This window comes from Zonotrichia leucophrys, chromosome 1, assembly GCF_028769735.1.
Source record: "Zonotrichia leucophrys gambelii isolate GWCS_2022_RI chromosome 1, RI_Zleu_2.0, whole genome shotgun sequence".
Taxonomy (NCBI): Eukaryota; Metazoa; Chordata; class Aves; order Passeriformes; family Passerellidae; genus Zonotrichia; species Zonotrichia leucophrys.
The window spans coordinates 68,401,786-68,414,609 of NC_088169.1; the positions used below are offsets into that span (position 1 = coordinate 68,401,786).

General features: G+C 43.3%; 1 protein-coding gene across 3 annotated transcripts in view; it reads right to left on the reverse strand.

Annotated features, from left to right (window-relative positions):
• PDS5B (PDS5 cohesin associated factor B) overlaps positions 1-9,697 on the reverse strand; it is a 101,913-nt gene extending 92,216 nt beyond the window's left edge. For all 3 annotated transcript variants that reach the window (XM_064716330.1, XM_064716336.1, XM_064716322.1), the window contains exon 1: positions 9,598-9,697. The gene's annotated coding sequence lies outside the window, so the exon portion shown is untranslated. The remainder of the gene's footprint in view (positions 1-9,597) is intronic.
• Positions 9,698-12,824: the final 3,127 nt, after the last annotated feature.

Sequence of the window (12,824 nt, forward strand, 5' to 3'; positions counted from 1 at the left end):
CATTCATCTGGGTGTTTTACAAATAGAAGTTGTCTACCCAGATGGCTTCTATCAGTTCAGCTTTTCTTCCCAGCTAAAACATTTTATTTTGCTTTCTGCAAATCTGTGACAGAAAAACAGACTGAAAAAAAGAACCGTGTCCCCAAAGACAGAGAAAGAACCCATAACTGATCCCAAAGTACAAAATATATGAAGACATATTGCAATCAGGTGAACTAAGTTCATTATAAGATCACAAGGACCAGCAACAGTTTCATAATCTAGTCACCTACTGTCATATATGGATCTATCAGTAAGATCACAAAAAAAAATCCTGAAGATTCTTTTAAAACTTAAGACTTAACTTAAGTGACACCTACCTCAAAACTCAACCAACATGTGACTTCTCTGCCAATAACACATTGACTCCTGTAACTTTTTCCAATACAATTATTCATCCCTTACAATTATTTAGCCCTATGATGTTGAACAGGGTTGAATGTTCACAGAATGGCTGAGGTTGGAACTCTGGAGATCACCTGGTTGAATCTCCCTGCTGAAAAAGGGTCACCTAAAACCAGTTTGCCAAGGAGTGTGTCCAGACAGCTTTTGAAGATCTCCCAGGATGGTGACCTTGCAAATGTCCAGAGCAACCTGTGCTGGTTCTTGACCACTGTCATGGTGAAAGCATTCAGAATGAACCTCTTGTGCTCCAGGGTGTGCACATTGCCTCTGGATCTATTACTGGGCACCACTGAGTGGAGTCTCTATCTTCTTTGTATCCCACTTTCAGAAAGTTAAATACGTTAGTACATTTTAGTCCTGTTTTTTGTATAAACAGGAACATATGTACAGCTATGTCAACTTTCTTGAGAGTAAATTTACAAACTCTGGTTTGTTTTCTGTTTAATATTTAGTTACTCTTCAGTTGCAGCTCATCACTCACAGTAGGACGCAAGGAGATGGAATGAAGCTGCATCAGAGGAAGTTCAGATCGGACTTTAGGAAAAGGTTTTTCACTGACAAGTGATCAGTCACCCCTGTCAGAGTTCAAGAAGAGTCTGGACAACACCCAATTATACGATTTAGTTTTAGGGAGTCCTGTGTGGAGCAGGGAGCTGGGCTCAATGACCCTTATGAGTTCCTTCCAGCTTGAGAATTTCTACAGTTCTACATTTGCTGCACAATGACAGACCAACTCGTGGCATGCATCCCTGTGTGGGCCATGCTTCTGTCAGGCTCACATCTGTGCTGATGTGCAGTAAGGACATGGACCACGTTTTACCAGACTGGATCACTGCCCCACAGCACCCTGTAATCCACTCCCCAAGAAGACCTCTCCTCCTACCCTGGAGAGCATTAACAAAAAATCAAATCAAAAACAACGATGAAAAACTGTATACACTCCCCACTGGATTGTGTTGCATAAGTAGCAACCACTAGGACACAAGTAACACCTATAGGAAACAAATGCTTATTCATTTTAAAAGAACAAGGTTTTCCAGTGAAAGGGGGAAGTTTTAAATTATTAATAAAGAAATATAGCTGCTTGCACTATGACTGCATACAATCATGATACAACAGCTCAGAGACTTTCTACCTATTACTTAAAGGTACAAGAACTTTTCATGCACACACAAGAACTGCTCATTGCTCTCTCCTTATTCCCCTGAAGTTAGAAGGTTCACATAGCCAAACCAGACTAACAAACACATCTGGTAAATCCTGCTGACAGCTGAATCCATCTCTAATCCACCTGTCTGTTTACAGCCAGATGTTGCTGTTTCTTTAGCAAAAAAAGCTGGATTTGGTCACACCTCAGCCAGATTCTCAGTTCAAGAGCAGTCTGTATTAATTAAAGACAAAAAGCACAGCTTACCAGAGAAACAGCTGAGGTTTGGACACACTTCTACTAAGAGAGACCAACAGGCTCTATCAGACAAAGGGACTAGAAAGTTTAGGGGTTATAGAAAAGGCATTCAACCAAGAAGCAAAGTTAATGAGAAAGGGAAGAAAAAGAGGAAAAAATAGAAACAAAACACACAAAAATTCCCAAACAAGTAAAAACCCCATCGGCATACATGACAGCTGACATACCCTATTAGCCTTGAGGTCCCTAAAATGCACAATGTACATAAACAGCTGAAGGGAGGGCATCAAGAGGATGGAGCCAGGCTCTTCATTGTGGTGCTGAGCAGCAGGACAAGAGGCAATGGGCAGAAAATGATGCACAAAGTTCCATCTGAAGATGAAGAAGAACCCCTTTTCCACAGGGATGACTGAGCACTGAAACAGGCTGCCTAGACAAGTTGTGAAGTCTCCTTCCCCAGAGACATCCAAAAGCCATCAGGACACAGTCCCAAGTAATGTGCTCTCAGGGACACTGTTGGAGCCAGGGGGCTGGACTAGGTCACCTGCAGTGGTCCTTTCCAAGCTTTTCTATTCTATGGTCCTGTAAAGCCTAAGCCATGTTGAAGAAGGTGAGAGAGGAAGTACATTGAACAGTGTAGGACTGGAAGCCCAAGAGGTCTGAGGACAAACCAGGCAGAGAAGTCAGTCAAGAGAGATCAGAGCAGAAAGATCAGCTGCAGCTGGCAGGAGGGGAATGCAGCCCCAGCAGATCTCAGTCCTTTCAGAGCACAGAGTGTGCAAACACCAGGTTACACTGCCCTTCTGCCAATAACAAATACTTGCAAGAATCCACTGAAAAGCTCTCATATCTCACCCCACATAAAGCTGCTAGAAGAGAAAAACTCATTGCTACTAACAGCATTCCATCAATCAGTCATAGATACAAAGCTAAAGGTTACAACCTAAAGACTGACAGAAGCACATCCATACAGTGAATTTGTTTACTATGTTCAATTAAAAAGGAATGAAAATACAGATATAATTGTAAAATCATTTATAAAGAGTTAAGAAACAGAATTAAAGTTTCTTATACAACATTAAAGAGAATACACACAAAGGAGCTGATATACCTGATCCTTCACTACTTTTTTCCACACACAGGATTTCTTTTTCATTCAAAGCAAAGAAACTATTCAACTTTTCTCCTTATAATATTATGTGTGTCCCTTATTACATTCTATTTAAGCCACACTCTGAAGAGACTTAATTTCTTACTGGGCTTTTGTAAGGGTTAATGGATGTACTATGTTAGCATGCCACAAAAATTAACCTGGTTTTGCAACGCTTTCACTGATTTTTCATTAAAATAAGTATTTGTCTCATTTCATAAATTACTAACCCAAGATACAGACTGAAGTTTAAGAACTAGCAACCAATTTTGCCTATACAGGAATTTAGGAGGAGGAATTTAGGGCAAAACTTTTAAAAGCATGCCAATTTATCCAGCACTGCATCTAAAACTAAAGCATCTGTTGAGCCAAGCAGAAGTAGTCCAGGTCTAGAGCCTGTCTCCCAGGAAATCAATGCACTACTAATAAGCTCTTGTGGGAAGTTTGGTTTAAACAGACTAGCCTGGGATCACAAGAAACTGACAGAAGGAATGAATTCCAGTATCCCAAAGTGACATTCAATCATTCAAATTACTAGATATGCTTCTCCCTTCCCACAGTCCCCTGTCAATTCATTTTACATTTTCGAGCTTTTGGAAAATATGTGCTCTGACTTTGATATGTAGTTCTAATTCCTAAATACAGTGGTTTGAAAATACCCCACATTATAACTGAAGACTACCATTACATATACTTAGAAGGACAAAAATTAATTTAAACGGTTTACCATTTTAAAAAAGAATTTGCAATTTTAATATTGTTTTAAAGCTTTTTTGTATGTAATACAGAAGCTTCAGGGGGCAATGTGCTACTACAAAATAAAAAGTTACTTTAAATGTGCTTTTATATGTATATACAAAATACAGTATGGACAAACTAATGGAGAACTTACTACAGGCAACATTTGTAACTTTGTGGAAAACTTTTAAAGTGTTTCACATTCTCAAAGTACAGATCAGCCAGTCATTTTTAAAAAGTGCAGAATATTTATTCCCCAAAATTGTACATGCATCAAAATCTTTTTTCTTAGCTCTTGGAAGCATTTCTGTAACTGAAGGAATTACAAACTGCATGATCCAAGCAGGGCAAATGGAAGACAAAATGCATCTCCTGTTTTTTGTCCCTCTGAAAAACTTCCTCACAACCCTTCTGAAGAGTTTATCATTGGCTTATTTATTTTTTCTTTCATTTTGAAAACCCAGGAAAGCAAAAGTTACAGCCTTATTCTACCAGTTCATACTCAAAGGAAGAATAGCAAATGTAGACTTTATTATGTACCATGAATTAAGTGAATTTGGCTCACTTAGACTTTTGAAAAGCACTGGGTGGCACTTGGACTGTCCACATGCATAGTCCCTCACAAAAGTTTCCACAAAGTGATGACACAAAAAGCTACAGTTAATTCCATACACTTTGTTTCTGTGTTCAGAAACTACACATAATGCTACATCCTGTGCTGCCAAGTAACAAAATCAAGAAAATTATCAGAGAAAATATCACACCTAATGGCAAGCTGCCTATCATTTCTGTACATTTTCCCCAAGAAAAGTCCTTGACATTTTACAAAGGCAGATGCAGAAAACCTAAAAAAAAAAAAAAAAAAAAACCCACACACCCAAAAACAAAAACAAGAATCCCCCCTCAAAATGTAATTACAAGTTAGTTTCCATGAAGTGTCTTCTGTAACAATTCAATTATTTTTTGTTAAAAACAAAAACCTAACATATGTGGTGACACAGATTTCAAAGAAATCTGATTGCCTTCATTGGAATGTACATCTAAGTAACAAAGCAGTAATAACAGAAGTAAACAGTCAAACTCAAGGTGGCCCAAAGATTATATACATGAAGTTTTGATTTTTCTTTTTTTTCAAGACTTCCTCATGAGCAGTAGAAACATACAGTGAGTAACTTAGGGTTTTGGTTGGTTGTTTTTTTCCTTTCAGTAGTTTTTTTTTGGTTCCCTTTCTTTCTAAGACTTTCAGGATGAAGGGTTTTGACACTGAAGCGAGCTAGAGTGTGGATATATTGGGATGTCTCAGAGACAACCAAAGACTGCTTTGGCAGAAGTTGTGGACAACCACCTTCTCAAGAGTCACTTCCTAAGTTATCACATTTTAGCTGAATCAAATACTCTTTAAAAGAGCTTCAGACTCCTGTCCCAGCACAGGAAAGACATCAGGCAGCAAGGGCTACAAAGTTGATTAGAGGTATGGACCACCTCTCCTGAGAGGAAAGGTTGAGAGAATCGAGATTGTGCAACCTGAAGAAGAGAAGGCTTCAGGCTGACCTAACTGTGACCTTCCAGTACATGAAGGGAGCCTACAAAAAGTATGGGTGGGCTTTTCACAAGAGCATGTAGTGACAGGACAGGAGGGATTGGCTCCAAACTGAGAGTAGGTTTAGGTTAGATATTGGGGAAAAGTCTACTCTGAGGGTAGAGAGACAGTGGAAAAGGATTCCCACAGAGTTTGTGGATACCCATCCCAGGAAAAGCTTAAGGACAGGGGCCTGAGGAACCTAGTTTAGTGGAAGGTTCCCTGTCCATGCCAGGGCAGCTGAAACTATGTAATCTTCAAGGTCTCCTTCAACCCAGGCCATTCTATGTTCTATGAATTTGTAGTTTAGGTGACTACAATGGAAGCAATTAAGACAATAACATTTTGGACTGCTAACTTCATGTCTTTTTTTGTCCATTAAAAAGCATGAAAGCAAAGTATCTCATTTCAACAGCAGAAACATTTACCAGGATTCCTAATTAAGTCAGAGAAAAGTACATACAGTTAGTGTTGTCTGGAACTGATCTTTAAAGAACAGGGTCTGAATTAGAAAAACCCCAGATGGGGTCCTGATCCCTGGTTACGGTACTCCCGTATAAATGGTGACAGACACAAGATGATTAGTACAAACATCCCCATCTGTTCCCAATGAGGTATGGCACTTTTTTTTATTATTATTATTTCTTGAAGCATATTAATACTTAAGTTGTTGTGAGCTGAAAAAATAGAACCAAAGATCAGGCAGTATTAAACAAGCAGAATGTTTTTCCAGTGCTTGGGGCTGGATGCAAAACAGTAAATTCCACAGACAGGGACTAAGTAATAGAGGTCTTAATCCTCAGAACCTACTTCAGGGACTTCTTCACACTTTAGAAAAGGTTGAACAGCAGTGAGACAGACAATACCAACCTTTAAAAAGAATGGAGGTGTTAACATCTGGATTCTTAGAAATTAATATATTACTTGTATTTCATTGAATATTCTTTCAAGTTGGATTTGTTACAGCAAATATTCACATAAACAGCTTTTTTTATTGTGGAATCCTTAATGTTCCAAAGAGGTTTTGAAACAAACCACTAACTTCCTAAAACAACAAAGTTAATTTTCATTCATACGCTTCACTTTTCATAATTTTTTCTCATTTTTACTTCACTGAACTTTATTAAGTTCTGTTATTACTAACAGAGCAAAGCAGACTAAAAAACACCTCAGCTTTTCTACAGGACTACATTCAACTGAAGAGGCTACCAATGGAAAAGCAAGAGGTATGTAATTCAAATACATGCATGGCCTTGACTTTTAGATGTTCAATCTCTGAGGGAAAGAAAATATTCTCTTTTTTAAAGCATATATTTTACAATTCTTTAAAAGCCTTGACTCCTTCCCAGATCTGTCAGTGCTGTTCAGACCATCCAGAGGGTCTACAGAACTGGAAAATTAACACACTTCACCATCAAGCACTATCACACTAAGACACCTTTTAAAAGTTTCCTCAGTTTTCCCTTAGCACCTAGTTTCAGAATTGACTGAAAGCCTCCAATATTCTCTCAGTCTGTCCAAAGATTATTTCAGGTTGCAGTATTGACATTTTGTGCTAAGAGTAAAAACACCATTACTTTAGGTATCTGTTAAAAGAAGAATGATACTGACAAGTGGTAAGATCATTTTCCACATATCAGAACCACTTTTTGATTCTAAAAAGGAACTTCTCTAAAGGCAGTAGGAAAGACATACCTTCCTCTTTCTTGGCATAATATTTGGGGCAGGCAATATAAAGGGATAGGGATATTACAGTGAAACTGATAGGGGAAAATAATGAGTTGCAGTATCACATTTTCCCTCCATCTCCAATTTTGCATGCTTTTACTGTTCAGCTTCACATTTTCTTATTTGTTGCTCCCCTGAAAATTCTCCTTTGAGCAACAAGTAGTCCTTATTACCTCTCCCAATTCAGGTTTAAAGAAATAAAAATCATTAACACCAAACACTTTTAAATGAAAATCCTTTACTTAACCAGAAGACTCATACCCATACATACACATACACCCTCTTACTCTTCTCTAAGGCTATAAATTGTGTGACTGAAGGAAGAGAGGAAAAAGGCATAACCTGAAAGCCTGGTAGAGAGCAATATATCCCAAAAGAAAATGCATCTCTCCCAATTTACAGGAGGTAACAGAACCTCCTGTTCTACAGATAAAAATGGGTAATGCCTGAGGTTATGCCCATATTTCATTACTGTGCTTTTCCAGATGCTAGCAATGACTGTTGGCTTTTATATGGTTAATCACAGCTTAATAACAACTTAGGTGACTTACTCTTCAGTCAATAGGTAAGCATGTTAGATAAAGTCTAAATTCATTATTTACAAGAGAAAAAAGAAATTGCACATAAGTCCTAAACATATGATTTTTCCATTTTAATTTATCTAGTTGTTTCATCAAAAACTGAACCATAGTTTACCCAGTCTGTATACTAACTAGTAAAGAGGATGCAATAAACACATAGGCAAATACTCCACTATAGTATCTATATAAAAAATCCCAAACAAAACACTACACCCCACCCAGACACATCATACCCCCCCAACCCTACAATAATTAAGTTCAAGCTTGCTTCAGACATAGACACAAGATGTCATGCAAGTGCTGAAGTACTAAACTACTTTCTCCAGCAGCGCACTGTTTCAAAGGCTGTGATGAACACGATACACACACCTCTGCTAAACCACCGTACCTGATGGCCTGTCACTGTCAGTCTCCTTTCAAGTGCTCTGAGCATGGCACACATTCAGCTCTTTCCTTTCTTTTTGAGGAGTTACTTTACACAGTATAATATCTAGCATATCTGTACTACATACAAAACGTACCAGGCAAAATTTTTACCACCTGAAAACTGAACCCCACTAGTGTGAAAGGGTAAAACCTGAAAGAATGCATGTCATCTTACTCCCTTCCCAAAACGTGATTTGACACTCATTTTCAACTATAAAGCCACTCAAATTTTCAACGCTCCTTCTACTCCATCCCCAGCGAAGAGAAGTCAATTACAGCCCAAGCACCTACCCGGCAAGCACAAAACAAAGACCAACACGAGAACGCTTCAGCATTTGTGTTAAATGGGAAAACACAACGCCTAACTAAATAATCACAGCTCTCAGAAAGCAACCGCGCAGCAAGCAAGCACAAAAGTCGGAATAAGGCTTGCAAGACAAAATCCAGCTCTGTAGGAACTAGTCTGCTGCAGTTTAATTTTCCAGGACCGTTCACCGTCATTAATTGTTGATTTGTTTTAAAGAACAGATAGTGATTTATTTGCAGCAGGATGAAGTTACGGACCTAAATTCCTGACCGGAGGCTCTCAACGTAAACAACGCATAACCTATAAATTAACCATTCTCCATCTGGCAATTCAGATGTAAAATTCATAGTTTTCCATCTACCAGGCGGCGGCAACCGCCCCCCCCCACAGCTCCCCCCCGTCCTCCCTTCTCGAGCGCTTTCTAACAGAGCCTGATGCAAAGTAGGAGGGGAAAAGAAAGAGGAGGAAAGGAAGGGGGCAAAAAAAGAAAAAAAAAAAAAAAGCTAAGCCAGCATGAAAGAACCGGGCTCGCACACAAGTAGGGACCCAGCACACCGCGGTCTCTTCCCGCTGAGGAGCGCTGCGAAGTGAGGCGCGGAGAGAGCGAAGCGGGCGGGGAGGGGACGGGGATGTCCCCGCGCTCAGCCCGGGCACAGGCGCGGGGCGGCGGGAGCTCCGTGCTGCCCCGCGGAGCGGGGACCGGGCCGGCTGCCCGGGGCAGGCAGCGAGGGCGGGAGGGGACGCCCGGGGCAGGGAGGAAAGGGACACCCGGGAAGCCGCGATCACTCACTCACTCACTCACTCATAGCCACGGGCGAGCAGCCTCCCCGCCCCCCCTCCCCGCCACTTCGCGCCGCGAGGAGCCACCAGCGCTGGGCGCGACACCGCCCGCCGGGCCACCGGGGCGAGGGGGTGACTGCCGGGCCCCCGCGCACCCCAGCCAAGGTCACCCCATCGCCCGGGGTGCCGGGCGGGAGGGGGGGGAAATTTAGTATTTGACGGCGGCCACGGAAAAGGGGGGAGGGGAGCAGCCCCGCGGAGGGGCGAGGGGGATGGGAAGGGGGAGCTCCACCACGGGCCAGGGGGAGCTCTGCCCTCCCGCTCCCCGTCTACTCCCCGTCCTTCTCCAGCGCTCGCCGCGGAGCTCGGTCCGGGCGGGCGCCCCTCACGCCCCCGGGAAGGGAAAATGGAGCGGGGACGGGGTGGGGGTATCCGCGGCCGAGGTGCCGCGCTCCTTACCCCGCCGCAGCCGCCTCGCCTCGCTGGTCGCAGGCGGGTCCGCTCCGCGCTGCCGCCGCTCCGGGCTCGGAGAGGCGCTGCCGCCGCCGCCGCCGCAGCCAATCGCCGCCAGCCCCCTCCCCTTCCGCAGCTCGCCCCGGTCCCCCTGCCGGCTTCAAAATGGCGCCAACTCGTCTCCGGCTGCTCCAATGGAAGCGCCGAGGGGAGCGAGCGCGGCCAGCGCGGGGCAGCAGCGCCCCCTGCGGGCCCTCGCGAGCAGCACCCGCCGCCCGGCCCGACTGGTGCTGAGGGTGGGCCCGGGCCGGCCCCGCTGATGAGCGCTCTGTGGGCGGCTGGGGCGAGCGCTTCCCCAAAACGACGAATTACTAAAAGACTGTTGTGAAAAAATAAAGAATAAAGTCGCTTAACTGCGGAGAAAGAGCAGAAAAAGTAGCGTAAGTCACTCATCTAGCCCTTTGCTTTTGCTTCAGCAAGTGTAAGAGTTTGAGGGGTGTCCTTACAGGAAAACGCAAACAGAAAAGCAGTGTGGCTTCTCGCCACTACAGCTAAAAGGCTTCATTTATTGTAGAATCATAGACTAAGTTGAAAAGAACCCATGAGGATCATCGAGTCCAACACCTGGCCCTGCATAGCACCATCCCCAAGAGTCACACCATGTGCCAGATAGTATTGTCCAAACTCTTCTTGAACTCTGGCGGGCTTGGTGCTGTGACCACTTCTCTGGGGAGCCTGTTTCATGGCCCGACCACCCTCTGGAAGAAGATCTTTCTCCTGACACGTCAGGAGAGCATGTGAGTGTTTAGAAGATTATGGTCCAAAAAACATAAATCACACTCAACACATCTGCTGAAATGTACCCTCGGCTTTGTCCAGTGTGAGAAAAACACTTTGACAGACTGTTACTCAATACATTGTAACTAGTGGTTTAAATCTTTCAGAAGATCCCCTCAGGCTTTCTGAACTTGCTAGTACATTGTACCGAGCATGCCTTATCTTCATTCAGTGCTAAACTACCTCATTGTCTAATGCAGACTGCCTCAGCCCAACCAGAACTATTACATACAAATCACTTTTCAGCCCTCGAAACTCCCCTTGTTCGTATTTTTTTCCCCAGTGACTGATATTTAGTCCACTCATTCTAGGAAAAAAAAAAGAAAAAGAAAAAAGTAGAGAATAAAAGAGAGAAAGGTTTGTCTGACAATTTTATATTGGGAAGGATCCTGGACTCGGAGTCAAGATATAACTCTTTGTTGCGGGTTGAACAATTTCCCCTCAATTCCCCCATTGCTGTCTATATGGGCTCAGCAACTATTAAAGCCTTAGGCTGGGGAACACATCCTTTCCCAGTGGAGCACTTGCAGATGTGTGCAGGGATACTTACAAAGCAGCAGAAAACCGAAACACTTTTTGAACTCTCCTAACACTGCTATTGAAATTGCAAAACCCGGATGACTGCGAAAGTACCAGGGCGCTGAGATGCTCCGTGTTTCTCATGGAGCAGGTCACAGCAGCGCCGCTTCCAGCGCCTGACCAGGGCGCCAGGAGCTGCGGAAGCCCCTCGGAGCGGGACAGGGCGCTGAATAACGGGACCTCCCCCGGCATGCTCCGCCCTTGTTTCCCGCCTGCACCGAGACCCTTCACGACTTTGGAATCGGCTTTTCAGAGGTGGCTCCTCACTCGTCCTTTTCCCACCCGATGTCGGTTCCGCAGTGGCCCTGCGGAGGGAGCCCGTCCGCCGCCGCCGCCGCTGCTCAGCCGCCTTGGAAAGTGCCGGGAATGAGCGCTCTGCCTACGGGAGAGGGCAACACGCACCCGCTCCCTTTTCCACGCAGTCCCCCCGTTGCACAGTTCAAGCGGTGCCAGCCCTGGCTGTGTCCCGGGAGCAGGTTCAGCCTTTCCCCACGAGAAATGTTGCATCTCTCATGAGCAGCTAAATTTTAGGGGATTTGCCACCTCCTGGAAGTATAGGCAAGTTGTGTTACTTACAGAAACTATATACTTGAAAATGATTTAAAATATTTGTGCAAAATAAATATTTTGCTTGCAGTAGGACATATAAGGAATCTCAGTGCCACAGAACTTTCAAGACCAGATCTTTTACACATAGAATCATTTAAGGTTGAAGAACACCTTTAAGATCTCTGTGCCTAACCATTGACTCAGCACTGCCATGTCCACCACTAAACCATGCCCCCAAGTGCCACATTTACATGTCTTCTAAATACCTCTAGGGATGCTCACACCACAACTTCCCTGGACAGCCTGTTCCAGTGCTTGACCACCCTTTCAGTGAAGAAATTTTTCCTAATATTCTAAATCTCCACAGGCACAACTTGAAGCCATTTCCACTTTTCCTGATATTTATTACTTGGAAGAAGAGAGTGATCCTCTCTTTACTACAACTTCCTTTCAGGCAGTTATAGAGAGCAATAAGACTCCCACAGCCTCGTTTTGCCCAGACTAAACAACCCCAGCTCCTTCACTTGCTCCCCTGAAGACTTGTGCTCCAGATTGTGTGTGCTGAAGACACTTTCCATATCTCAGTGTTCAAGTGACAATGATGAGCATAATCAAAGAACACCCTTACACAGCAGTATTCTTCTCACAGCCTTCTGTCTGTAAAAACATTGTGTGAAAACAGAAGACTGCAGTGACAAGGGTCTTTTAGTCCCTACTTTATCAGACTGACAATCTCTCCCCTTGAATAATTTTAGTTATCTTTCTCAATTCATTCTTTAAATTGTTGTGTCCTTGCAGATCAGAACTGTGCACTGTACTCAAGATAGGAGTACATTGAGATTCCTCTCAGAGCAGCAAACTGTCTTCTGTCTTTCTCTCAGTACTATTCTTGATGACACTTTACATCTCTGTTGTTTAGGGTTTGGTTTTTTGGGGTTTTGTTTGTTTGTTTGGTTGGTTGGTTGCTGTTGCAGTTTCAGTCAAAGATTTCAGAGAGCTGATATCAGCAACTTCAAGATTCCATGAACATAGACTTCCAGGTTTGACAGGTAATTCTATGCTTTACCTTACACTGATCTACTTCTCAAAGCCTATCTTTTTACTCACCCCATTTTGTGAGGCCTTCTGGAGCCTTTACACCAGCATCTGATTACCTGAAAGAGTTTAACATCCTGAAAGTATCATTCTGTCTGCATTCCCTTTTCTGGGTCATTAATGAAAATGAAAGATTGTGGCATAAAACAACTTAAGTAAGCCCAAACATTTCT